At 38.8% G+C, this 11,207-nt stretch overlaps 2 protein-coding genes across 3 annotated transcripts in view; one reads left to right on the top strand and one right to left on the bottom strand.

Moving 5' to 3' along the window:
- Positions 1-10,174, bottom strand: part of NUP62CL (nucleoporin 62 C-terminal like) — a 76,449-nt gene extending 66,275 nt beyond the window's left edge. The window contains exon 1 of one of the 2 annotated variants that reach the window (XM_040629394.1): positions 10,027-10,174. The gene's annotated coding sequence lies outside the window, so the exon portion shown is untranslated. The remainder of the gene's footprint in view (positions 1-10,026) is intronic. The other variant, XM_040629397.1, reaches the window with a different exon arrangement.
- A 259-nt stretch (positions 10,175-10,433) lies between these two features.
- Positions 10,434-11,207, top strand: part of DNAAF6 (dynein axonemal assembly factor 6) — a 36,069-nt gene continuing 35,295 nt past the window's right edge. Inside the window, exon 1 of the mRNA XM_040644590.1 lies at positions 10,434-10,444. The gene's annotated coding sequence lies outside the window, so the exon portion shown is untranslated. The remainder of the gene's footprint in view (positions 10,445-11,207) is intronic.

Raw genomic sequence — 11,207 nt, 5'->3', positions numbered from 1 at the left:
TAGTAACATAACTCTAAAAACCTCAGGAGATTGGTACCCTTGGGAATTTAAGATTAAACACAGCAAAAGAACTCATTAAGAGAACTAAAAGCCATTTAGTTATGCTTTCAAGTCAGCTTCGCAAATATGTAGACTAGCGTCCTTTTGTCTCTCATTTCAGCATAATCAGTAACTAGATCTGGTTAACCATCTCCGCCATTCTCTCCCAACAACTGCTGGTTTCTAGGAGTTAAAGGTGATCCCCCCCCCCGTTTGTCTCAGGGTTTCCACCCAAGCCACCCATTAGGCAAGTTTTGATCCCAGACATTTTGATATTACATATGCATACAGGAACAACTATGACGTCGCAACTGCCACCTGCCCAAAAGGGATTGTAAAAACACCATCAACCATTCAGACTCTTTTCAATTTCATAGATGTTAAAATATGAAAAACTGTACCTCTTAAAATGGATGAAATATGGTACCTTGCGTAGTATGTGTGGCATGGATGTAAGTGAACATCTACCCCAGGGAAATTCTGAAGGACAATATTCACCTGAATGGGTTAGTTGCAACATGCTTATTTTTAAGTCATATACATCTTAAAACTTTTCAGATGTGAGCACCAAATGGTCATTTCAAGTGTAATAACTCAGTCCTAGAAGGCACAGGAAGAAAGGCATCCTGAGCAAAGGAAGAGTTTTTACTGTACTCACTCTTACATTCCCCAAGGCTACCACTCTCCTGAGGTTTTAAGTATTATGTTTTTATAAACTATATTATAATAATATATTACTGTTACATGATAGTTATATGTATTATATATTTATGATATATAATTATACAATAATATTATAAATGTTGACACAAAACCTGCTGTCAAACCATGGTTGTAATAGAAATCGACACTTTCGGATTTAGGTATTGTCATCAATGTCACATTGCAGGCCAAAGGAGTCTTTTTCTGGTAGGCATCAAAAGATGGAATGTTTCTTCCTGTCCCCTTGCATTTGTGGACCTTATATTCTTTTGGAAGTAATTTAAGAATCTTCCTGTTAAATGTAGCATGTACCTTTAAATCTTTCCTACCTAAAAAATTTGAGAAACAAAAAAGAGAGAGAGAGAGAGAGAGTCACATTGGGACTAAAAATGCATTTTTGTCACTAAGGATTTGGCATCACAGATTCTCTCCTTTCTGTCTCATTTAGATCTTAAATCTTTCACATTATACTTTTTCATTTTTCAATCTATTTTCCTTAACCATTTTCTGACAATGTATTTAAAAAGTCTCCCTTTATTATTAGGGACTGTCAATTTCTCCTTACAATCCCATTGCTTTTTGTTTTATATATTTCAAGACTATGTTGTTATGGGCATAGGTTCGTGGTTGATAATCTCATGGAAGATTTTCTTCCTTTCATCAGTGTGAAATGTCTGTTTATTACTAAATTACCTTAAATCATATTTTGTCTGACATTAATGCTGCCTCACAATTTTTCTTTTGGTTGGTATTTGCCTAGTATATCTTTTTCCATCCCTTTGTTTTCAACCTGAGTCATTTTAAGTATAGTTTTTTAAATAGCAAAGCTGCAAAATTTTAAATCCAATCTAAGAGTCTCTTAATGAGTGAGTTTATTCACACTTATTGTAACGACCCATACACTTAGACTTACCTCTTCCATCTTATTTTGTGTTTTTTATTTGCGACGGTATGCATCTTTTATCTTTGTCTACATATTTGGATTGACGGCATTTTCTTTATTCCTTTTATTTTTCCCATGCTTGGAAACTGAATATTCTATTAATTTGTATGAGTTTTTTTTTTCCTTGAAGTCTTCCTTCTAACATACAGACTGAAATTCCTGTTTTTCTAACACAGTCTGAAATCAATCCGTATTCCCTATCCTTTTTAACAGGACCTTAGCACACTTCAGCTTCCCTATGTACATCACTGCTTTATTAAAAAAATGGAAATCAAGTCCGTACTCCCTATATGTGGCTATGAGTGGAGATAGCTGTCTCTGTCACTGATGAGTTCCTCCAGCCAACCTCTATTTCTCTTCATCCACACTGCCTGATAGGAGCTTAAAGTTGACAAAACTACAGCTTTTTATGCTGAGCCCAGCTCACAGTTCTATCTTGGATGCCTTAAACGCAAGCACACATGTTCAAAGAAAGAAATACCGGATGGTGAAAGATTTCTGCCGAAAACCCACTAGGCCCGAAGAAATCATTAGAGCTCACTGAAAAGGTTCCTAGAAATGGCAGATGCTCCCTGCCTGACAGTCCAATCTCAAGGGGGCTTACTGAATTAATGCAACAACTGGATGGGAAGAAAACCATTCAATGAGTACTGCTGCCCATCAGACTGTACGAGTCACTTAAATGCATTGGAGCCTCAGTTTGCTCACCTCGACAATTTGGGCAGATCTACTAAATGAGTAACCAAAATGTTTTTTTAACAATTAGTTTATAAAGGGCCCTCCACATATATTACCTTGTCTGCTTTAATTTAATGTAAAGTGCCATATGAAAGCTTTTCAATATATAATGCTGGGGTTCTCCTCGCTGTGAGTGAAGGATCAGCAAATCAGAGATATCAGCACTCTCGTAGCTGGCCCAGAGAGTGAACATAAATCAGATTTCAAATTAGAATTCAAAAAAATTACCATACATCTCTCTAATTTATCGGCATGGAGATCATCTTCTCTATGTACTACCTATCATCGTCTATTGATCCTAGGAGTGTTCTGGGTAGTAGAAAAACTGAATGGGGATCAACAAAATATGGTAGGTCATTTCAGGACACAACCTTTACCACTTAAGTTCTTGAATCTCTTATGTAATATGAAGGGGGAAAAGATAAAAATATTTATTGAATCTGAAACTCCTTATCTTCTAAGTACCCACAACAAATCATAAAGGTATTTCAATCTCCATTCTATAGCTGAGGAAACTGAGTCTCTGAAATACTAAATCATTTCCCTGAGGCCAAGCAACCAGTCAGTGAAGGAAATGGACACAATACTTCCATTTTAACATTAGCGTAAGCAACATATCATTAGAAAGATAAGTCTGCATCTTAAACGGCAGAAACAAAATAAGTTCAAACTTGAGCACCTGTAATAAGCTATTTCAGCACAAATGTTTAAAGGCTTCTGTCTTATAAAGTATAAATGATTTGGGGGGATCGTGCATGCCATTATTCCCTGATATTACTCGAAGAAATGACTGTCAAGCAGTGACTAGCATAGAAGCTCAGCCCTAAAATTTGTTAAAAATGTTTCCTACCTTCCCAGAAGCAAATAGACTATTCTTCCTTGCAGGCCACATTCCCCCTAAACTGCCTGGTTACTTGACAACCATGGAGTTCCACTAATTCACTTCACCTTCTCAAGAACATCATGACTAAATAATCTGGCATGATTAGTCATGTTATAAAGTCGTCCCTATAAACAGCAACTTCTGATAATACATGCAATTTTTAACGTATAATTAATTATCAAACTAAGGAAAGAGGCAGAAAAGCAAAGGAAAAGTACAAATTCACTGAAGAAACCCCTCGTTCCATCAAGAAAGCCTCCCAGAAAGTAGAAAAATGTAAGCCTCAAAGTACAGTAGTGTCCTTATTTGCCACTGATAGCTATGGATGCCAACTCTAGAAGTAAAAACTGAGTTACTAATGTTTTATTCTAAATGTTTGAGTTCCCAGAAGAGAAATGGATAGGGAGAGGTGAAATTAGCCAATCCATTTTTAGGGAAACGGGAAGGGATCAAACTTGTAACGATGATTGTTTTATTTTATGCCACAATAAAATACAGGGCTACTGAAAATGGTATATTAGCTGTGAGTTCATATTAAACATCATAAGTAGTTTAACTTACCAATTATCTTTCACATTAAGTGCTTTTCTCCCTCTTCATACAATAACATATCAAAGCTATAAGGTCAGAATCTTATTTTAAGAGCTAGAAAAAGCTTTGTGTTTTTTTTTAATCCCAAAATTAAGACCAACTTGCCATGTATTTAAAGTGTGACATGGGGGCGCCTGGGTGGCGCAGTCGTTAAGCCTCTGCCTTCGGCTCAGGGCGTGATCCCAGTGTTCTGGGATCGAGCCCCATATCAGGCTCCTCTGCTAGGAGCCTGCTTCTTCCTCTCCCACTCCCCCTGCTTGTGTTCCCTCTCTCACTGGCTGTCTCTGTCAAATAAATAAATAAAATCTTTTTTTAAAAAAATAAAGTGTGACATGGTGGAAGACTGTAAATTGCCATGAAACAGGTCTCAATTCTCAGTGAATGCCTATAGCAGTTACGAAATTGGAAAAGGGAAGACACCAGGGGTGGTACCAAAGGGGAGGGTAGGCAGAAGGACTCCAGAGAGGAAGAATCTTGGAAGCATTGAGAAGGACTCAAGAGTGAGCAGGGTATGTGTATGCAGGAGGGGGACTCATGAGAGGGCAGGCATGGAAGGCAGAGACCCAAAGAGAAGGCAAGGCTATTGGGAAATTGGGCATCTGGGCAGAGGGACCCAAGAGGGCAGAGCACCGAGTGGGGTGGGGAGGTTGGAGGAAGGGGGAAGAACAGGGTTACGGGTAGGAGGGAGGAGAAAGAGAACAGAGTAAAACACTTGAAAGAACTAGTCAAGGAAACAAAGGAATGACATTCAAATGTAAAAAAAAAAAAAAGCCTCAAAGGCATACCCATCTCCCCAAAATACTGGAGAAGTGGAGCAAAAAACAAACAAAAAAACCCCAGAGACTTCCGAAGCACAGTATGCATAAAAACCTTATACAAACGTGCAAGTAAGAGCAGTCATTTAAAAATTTCAAAAACTATCATTTTACAAAGAAACGCAGATCTGGTTAATATAACTTAATTAAAGTTTGTTTTTAAAAATAAAACTCACTTATCTCTGTGCGTCACTCCACAAGAAACAAGGCAATCAAGTATATTCCTTTGAAAAATAAGCATAATTCTTAGGTTTGTCATTTTTGATTGTGGTAAAATACACATAATGTAAAATTTACCATTTTAACCATTTTAAGCATACAGTTCAGTGGCATTAAGTATGTTCACAATGTTGTTCAACTATCACCACTATCCATTTACAAAACCTTCTCAATGTCAGAGTTTGGCACTGAAAAATAACTCCCCATTCCCCACTCCTGCAGCCCCTGGTAACCTCTATTTTATTTTCTATCTCTATGAGCTTGTCTATTCTAGGAACTTCATATTAGAACCATACAGTATTTGTATGGCTTATATGAATATTTGTATACTCGAAACAATCTAAACGTCCAACAACAATAGGGGAATGGAGATTTTTTAAAAGTGACATAGTTACATAATGGAATACAGCAATAAAAGATAGCAAACTTTATCTGTATTTAGCAATTTGGATAAATCTCAAAAACAATGGTGACCCAAAAAAGTTGCAGAAGAGTAAGTAAGTTGAAAAGACACGTATGGAACATTGTTGATGGAAATGTTAAAGAGCATTCAAAAGAACAGATTACAAAACAGGGGCATCTGGGTGGCTCAGTGAGTTAAGCATCTGCCTTCAGCTCAGGTCATGATCCCAGGGTCCTGGGATAGAGTCCCATGTTGGAGGGTCTCTGCTCAGCAGGGAGCCTGCTTCTCTCTCTCCCTCTCCCTCCCACTTCTGCTCCCTCTCCCCTTGCTGGTGCTCTCTCTCTCTCTCTCAAATAAATAAATAAATAAATAAATAAATAAATAAATAAAATCTCTTTAAAAAAAGAATAGATTACAAATCATTTATGGTCATCTATATTTGAACACACTTAACACAGATTGGAAAAATACAAAACAACTTCAGAAGAACAATTATCTCTGGGATGGGAAAAAAATGAGACTGGGAAGGGGTACAAAGAATTAGCTACGTAATGCTTTAGTTCTTTAAAAAACAATACCTATAGAAAATATGGCAAAATATTAACAACCGTTAAATCTATGGTAGGTACATGGATGATGGTGTAGAACAGTCTCTGTACTTTTGTTTGAAATACTTTATAATTTTAAAAAGAAGGACTAATGTTTTAGAATGACAGAAAATAAATATGTGCGCTTGAAAAGGGAGATGTGCTAATAAAGGCCAATTATAGCTTTTATTCTCCCAGTCAACTTAATTGGCTCCTTTATAAAAAATTTTTTAATTACAAATGAATACACACTCATATAATCTTTGGAAAAGATATTCATAAAGAAAGCTAATCAGCATGAGTGTTATTATGGCACTTGAATCTGCTTGAATCTGCTATGATTCATATAGCTTTTAAAGTAAATCATTTGAAAATGTCTATACTTATTACTCAAAAAATACATTCAGTCAATTCATATGTACAATAGATATCATGGTTGATCACTGCTGCTCTAGCAACAGAAACCTAGATGGGTAAATTCATACATCTAATTGGGGCCAAAAACTAGCATCTCAGGTCCAGATCCTTGGCCTTCCCATTAGGATTCCTCTTGAGTTTCATGGAAGGTAAAAGTTATATAAATGATTTTAAATAACTCAAACTTTACAGTGTTATTGATAATGCGGAATTACTGGAAATAAATTTTCTGTTGTTGGATTGGTTAGTTAGGCTGAGTAAATTATGGCCATCTCACTCTATGGAACATTAGGATGCTATTACTAATAAAAATTTGAAACCTATCAACCACATAGAAAAAATTCCCGAAACAGTATTAAATAAAAGGAACAAAACTTATATAAGCAAGAATTACAATAATTTAAAAATATGGATACATATGGGGCATCTGGGTGGCTCAGTCAGTTAGGCATCTGCCCTCCTTTGGCTCAGGTCATCATCCTGGAGTCCTGGTTTCAAGTCTGAGTAGGCAGGCTTCCTGTTCAGTAGGGAGTCTGCTTCTCCTTCTCCCCCTACCCCTCATCCTGCACGTGCTCTCTCATTCATTCACTCTCTCTCTCAAATAAATAAATAAAATCTTTATTTAATTTCTTTTAATGCTGGCTTAACAAATTACTAGTGTTTTAAGACAGTTGTTCTATATATTATAGAAGAATTAGGTAAACTAAATCCCTTTTTCATAGCTATAACCCACAAAAACTTTAAGGTGTATTTTTTACTCTTTAGATCTCTCAAGTTTCATTTCATTAAAGCCAAGTCAGTAGTCAAAAGCCATAAATTCTGTAGCCTCTGCAAGTCAGAGAAGCTCTCTTCCTGTTTCAACTTCTGCCTCTAGATCTGACCTGCTATCAAGAATATTAGACTTTATTAAGTGACTTCTGAGATCCATTTACTGACAATGTGATCCTGGGCTAATCACTGAAATGCTGTAATGTTTGTGTTCTTCTATCTCTAAGTTTCTGTATTTACAAAATTCTCCATGGAAGTCAAGTACTCTAAGATTCATCTCAGATCCAGGGCTCATCCCCTACCTTCCTACCTCCTAAACCCTGGGGAAAACAGTGCTAGGCACTGGATTTCACCTTGCTAGGGGCAGGCCAAACCCTGAAGAGGCAATTGAATCCCCAAAGATAAATAGCATTTGTTTCCCAAGAGGTAAACTATTATTTATTGAATATTTGTACATTTGGCACTGTACCAAGCACTTCAAATACATTATACGAACCACCTTCCCCACCAAAGACACACAGAACCAGTTCCTGAAGCCAGGGAAATCTGTATTTGCAATTTAGGGGCCAAGGGCAGGCTGCCCCAAGATGAGCCACTTTGGCATAAAGATTATGCTGAGATGAAAACAAAGTCCAAAGACTCAGGAAGAAACTGACCTCCCCCTCCCAAAGCTGCCTAAAAGATTTTAGATAAAGAACCCACTCCAGCAAGAGAGCTAGCACCACAGATAACATTATAATATGAACTAGGTATAGTAGACAGGAAGGAACCTAGCAAAGCCTGTTTGATTAAAGTCCTCTCTATGTCCTACAGTTTCTAAATGGCCCAGCAAACCTTTGTTTACCAAACATTTACTCTTTTTCATCTTTTTGTGAGTTGTGTTGCTTCCCTTTGAAATCCCAGACCCCCTTTTCTCCTTAGTTCAGGATGACTTATATACCTCATTTTGCCTGTCTGGAATTTCATGTCTGTAGATTCCCCTTATGTACAAAATTAAATTTGATTTTTCTCCTCTTAATCTGTCTCATGTCAATTTAAGTCTTAGTCCAGATAGAAGAATCTTGAGGGACAGAGAAAAATTTTCTTTCTCCACCAAAGTGACAAACATCCTGTGTGATTCCTAAACACATACAAGTTTGAAAACCAAAGATGGAAGGCCAGTGTTTTTCAAACTGCGAGTGAGAATTCATCAGTGAGTTGTGGTCTACATTAAATATATATCATATTATATTTATTTTATAATAGTATATATTTTATATTATTATCTATTTTATATAATACAATAAATATGTTTATAAATATATATTTATAATATATAAATATATACAAATATAATAAAATATATATTTATGTGTAATATATTGTATATATTAATATATAAATAAATGATTATAATAAAAATATATATTTTATATATTATATATATAATGGAGACTATCACAGTGAACCACATGTAGTAAGTACTGTTTTTGTGAAATGGCTGTCAATTATATATTGTATATGTATATGGATATACTTGGGCACAACGTAAAATTTATTTTTTACTGTGGTCACAGCAGAAAGGTCTGAAAAATACTAGCTAGGCATTTCTGACTTAGAATAATGCACAATGAGGCAGAATAGTAACAAAAAAGCAATCAAGAAAGAGCATATACATAGAACTTACGTTCCACAAATTTCTAGAGAAATAACAAAATTTAAGAAACTTAAACTCTAATCATCTATAGTCATAAGGGGCATTGTGGTATAATTAATTTGGCCCAAAAGCCAGTAACTTTACTTTTAGCCAATAACTTAAATCTTTCTTTTGTTTGCTGTGGTAATAACAAGTAGAATGGACAAATTATTCAAGCTTCACCGTCCCGTCACCAGATAAGGTGAAAGCTAGAAAAACATGATCGCCAAAAGAAGGAAAGCAATTTAGTTAACTCATTAATCGAATTCCAATCCCTGGATAACCAAAAGTAACCATCCATTAAAGCCACCCTATCTCTGTTTGCTTACAACATTCAAATAATGAATTATGGGCTCCACTATCCAACACAACTAATCAGTTCCGAAAACTCCAAATGTTTATTAAGCCATCCCCCTTTTTTCCCTTTTGTTTAAACCCAAACCATGTAATTCAGGGGAAACCAGTGCCACAACTGTACCTCTACGTGAAATGAAGACACTCAGATTGCCAAGCAGTGGCAAGCGGGCGGAGCATCTGCGTTTCTCCACTCCAAGGCGGGAAAAGCAGGGCACCGGGTCCTCTATGTTACTGGGAGTGGGACTGTAGCTCTGGCGGCCCCAGGGATGCTCCCCCCCGGGGTTCAGGCACAGAAGTCTTGCACACAGCAGACGAAAAGAAGTGAGAACCCACCCTACACACACACAAACGCTGAGTCGAGGAAAAGAAGCGCGATCCCACCTACACAAATACACGCCTCAAGCAGCACATCACACATACACATTGAATCGAGAAAAAGCAGCACAAAAACCAACACCACACACACACACACACACACACACACACACACACGCTGAGCTGAGGGAAAAGCGCGATCCCACCCTACGCGCCTCCTCACAAACACAAGCTGGGCTGAGAAAAGAAGCGCTGACACCGCTACCTGCAGTGCACGGTATACATACATACATACACATACACACACACACACACACACACACACACCCAGACGCTGAGCTGGGACAGAACCGCAACACGCAGTTCTCTCTTTCGAGGGGCGGGAGGGGGCGTGGGGAGCGACGTGCAGAACTGCAGCAAAACCTCAACCCCCGGGCCACCGAGCCTATCCTTCCACCCAGGCTGCCCCGGATTCACCGGAGGAGTTGTACGGCTTGGAATTCACGTGTGGGAAAAGCGTAATGATGAGCGAGCCTGCTGAGGACTGGAACAAACGAAAACCCAGCAAACTTACCTTGGTGCCTGCCGCCGCCGCTTGCCACCAGGGACCCAAAGTAAATGGGTAGGACCTCCGAGACTGTCCTGCGGCCGGAGAGGCGGGCCTGGGCCTAATCTGAGCAGGAAAAAAAAAAACGGCCTCTACAGGGGGCAGGTTGCTGCTGGAGTGACGCTAACTGAGGCAGACGCTTAACTGGGGTCCACCTAGTTAACTTGAGAGGGCGGCCATTGACCCTGACTGGCGCGCGTTCGGATTGGTTGGTTCTGGTGCTGTTTCAAAGGAAACTCTACTGTGATTGGCCAGGAAAGTCAAGCGGGAACCCGGAGGTGGTGGGTGGAGGGGGCAACAAAATTGTTACCTAGGCAACAGCGAGACGCAGAGCTCTCAGCTGTCTATTTTCGGAGCCCAGCCAGCGACCCGAAAACTGACCCAGGTGAGGAAACCTGAACTTTAGGAAGGGGAAAGAAAGGGTCCTCAAATGCCCTGGCTATCGGGAAAACTAGGGAGAACTCTAGAGTACTTACGACTCTGAAAGATACCCAAAAAAGCCACAAGTCGCAAGTAGTACAGATCTTTTCCCTAAGTTCCCCTGCCCTAGACACTAGAAGCCGGAAGCAGCTTTAACAAAACTCAGTCTAGTCAGGCTGTTAGTGAAAAATGGGACAGTTTTGCCATACAGGGGAATAGATGCTATTTGACCATCTGAAGGCCAAAATGAACACATGAAGGCTTCCCAATGCTTTTGTCAACTCACACACACGGTTTTAACACTAATTTGAGAGTGAAAATTGTGTCCTTACAGGTAGATCTAGGTGCTCCAAGTTCATGTTTTACATGTACAGGCATGATTTACCCAGAGTACTTTGGTTGGGATATATTTTTTAAGGGGTATAACGCTGTTCAAACTGAAAAAAATGGCCCGCTCCACTTTCTACGTGGACAATGCTCTGTGTGCGAGAACGTGAACACCGTGGCCTGAGGGTTCCAACGGTCGTTGGTCAGATCCGTTGAGGACTGAGAAACAGTCAGACCGTACTTGAGTGGGCTAAAGCGCCGTGTGCAAAGACTACTCGTACTTACCTTACCGAGGCTGCTACTCACCGAGAGTTGATCGGAAAGTGAGTATTCTATGTCGTGGGACTATACCTGTCAAGAGGTAAGAAACAGTGTCAAAAAATAAAATCTGCGTATGGGAA

The sequence above is a fragment of the Ursus maritimus genome (assembly GCF_017311325.1).
Source record: "Ursus maritimus isolate PB19 chromosome X unlocalized genomic scaffold, ASM1731132v1 scaffold_X1, whole genome shotgun sequence".
Classification (NCBI taxonomy): domain Eukaryota; kingdom Metazoa; phylum Chordata; class Mammalia; order Carnivora; family Ursidae; genus Ursus; species Ursus maritimus.
This window is presented reverse-complemented; position numbering and strand designations above follow the sequence as displayed.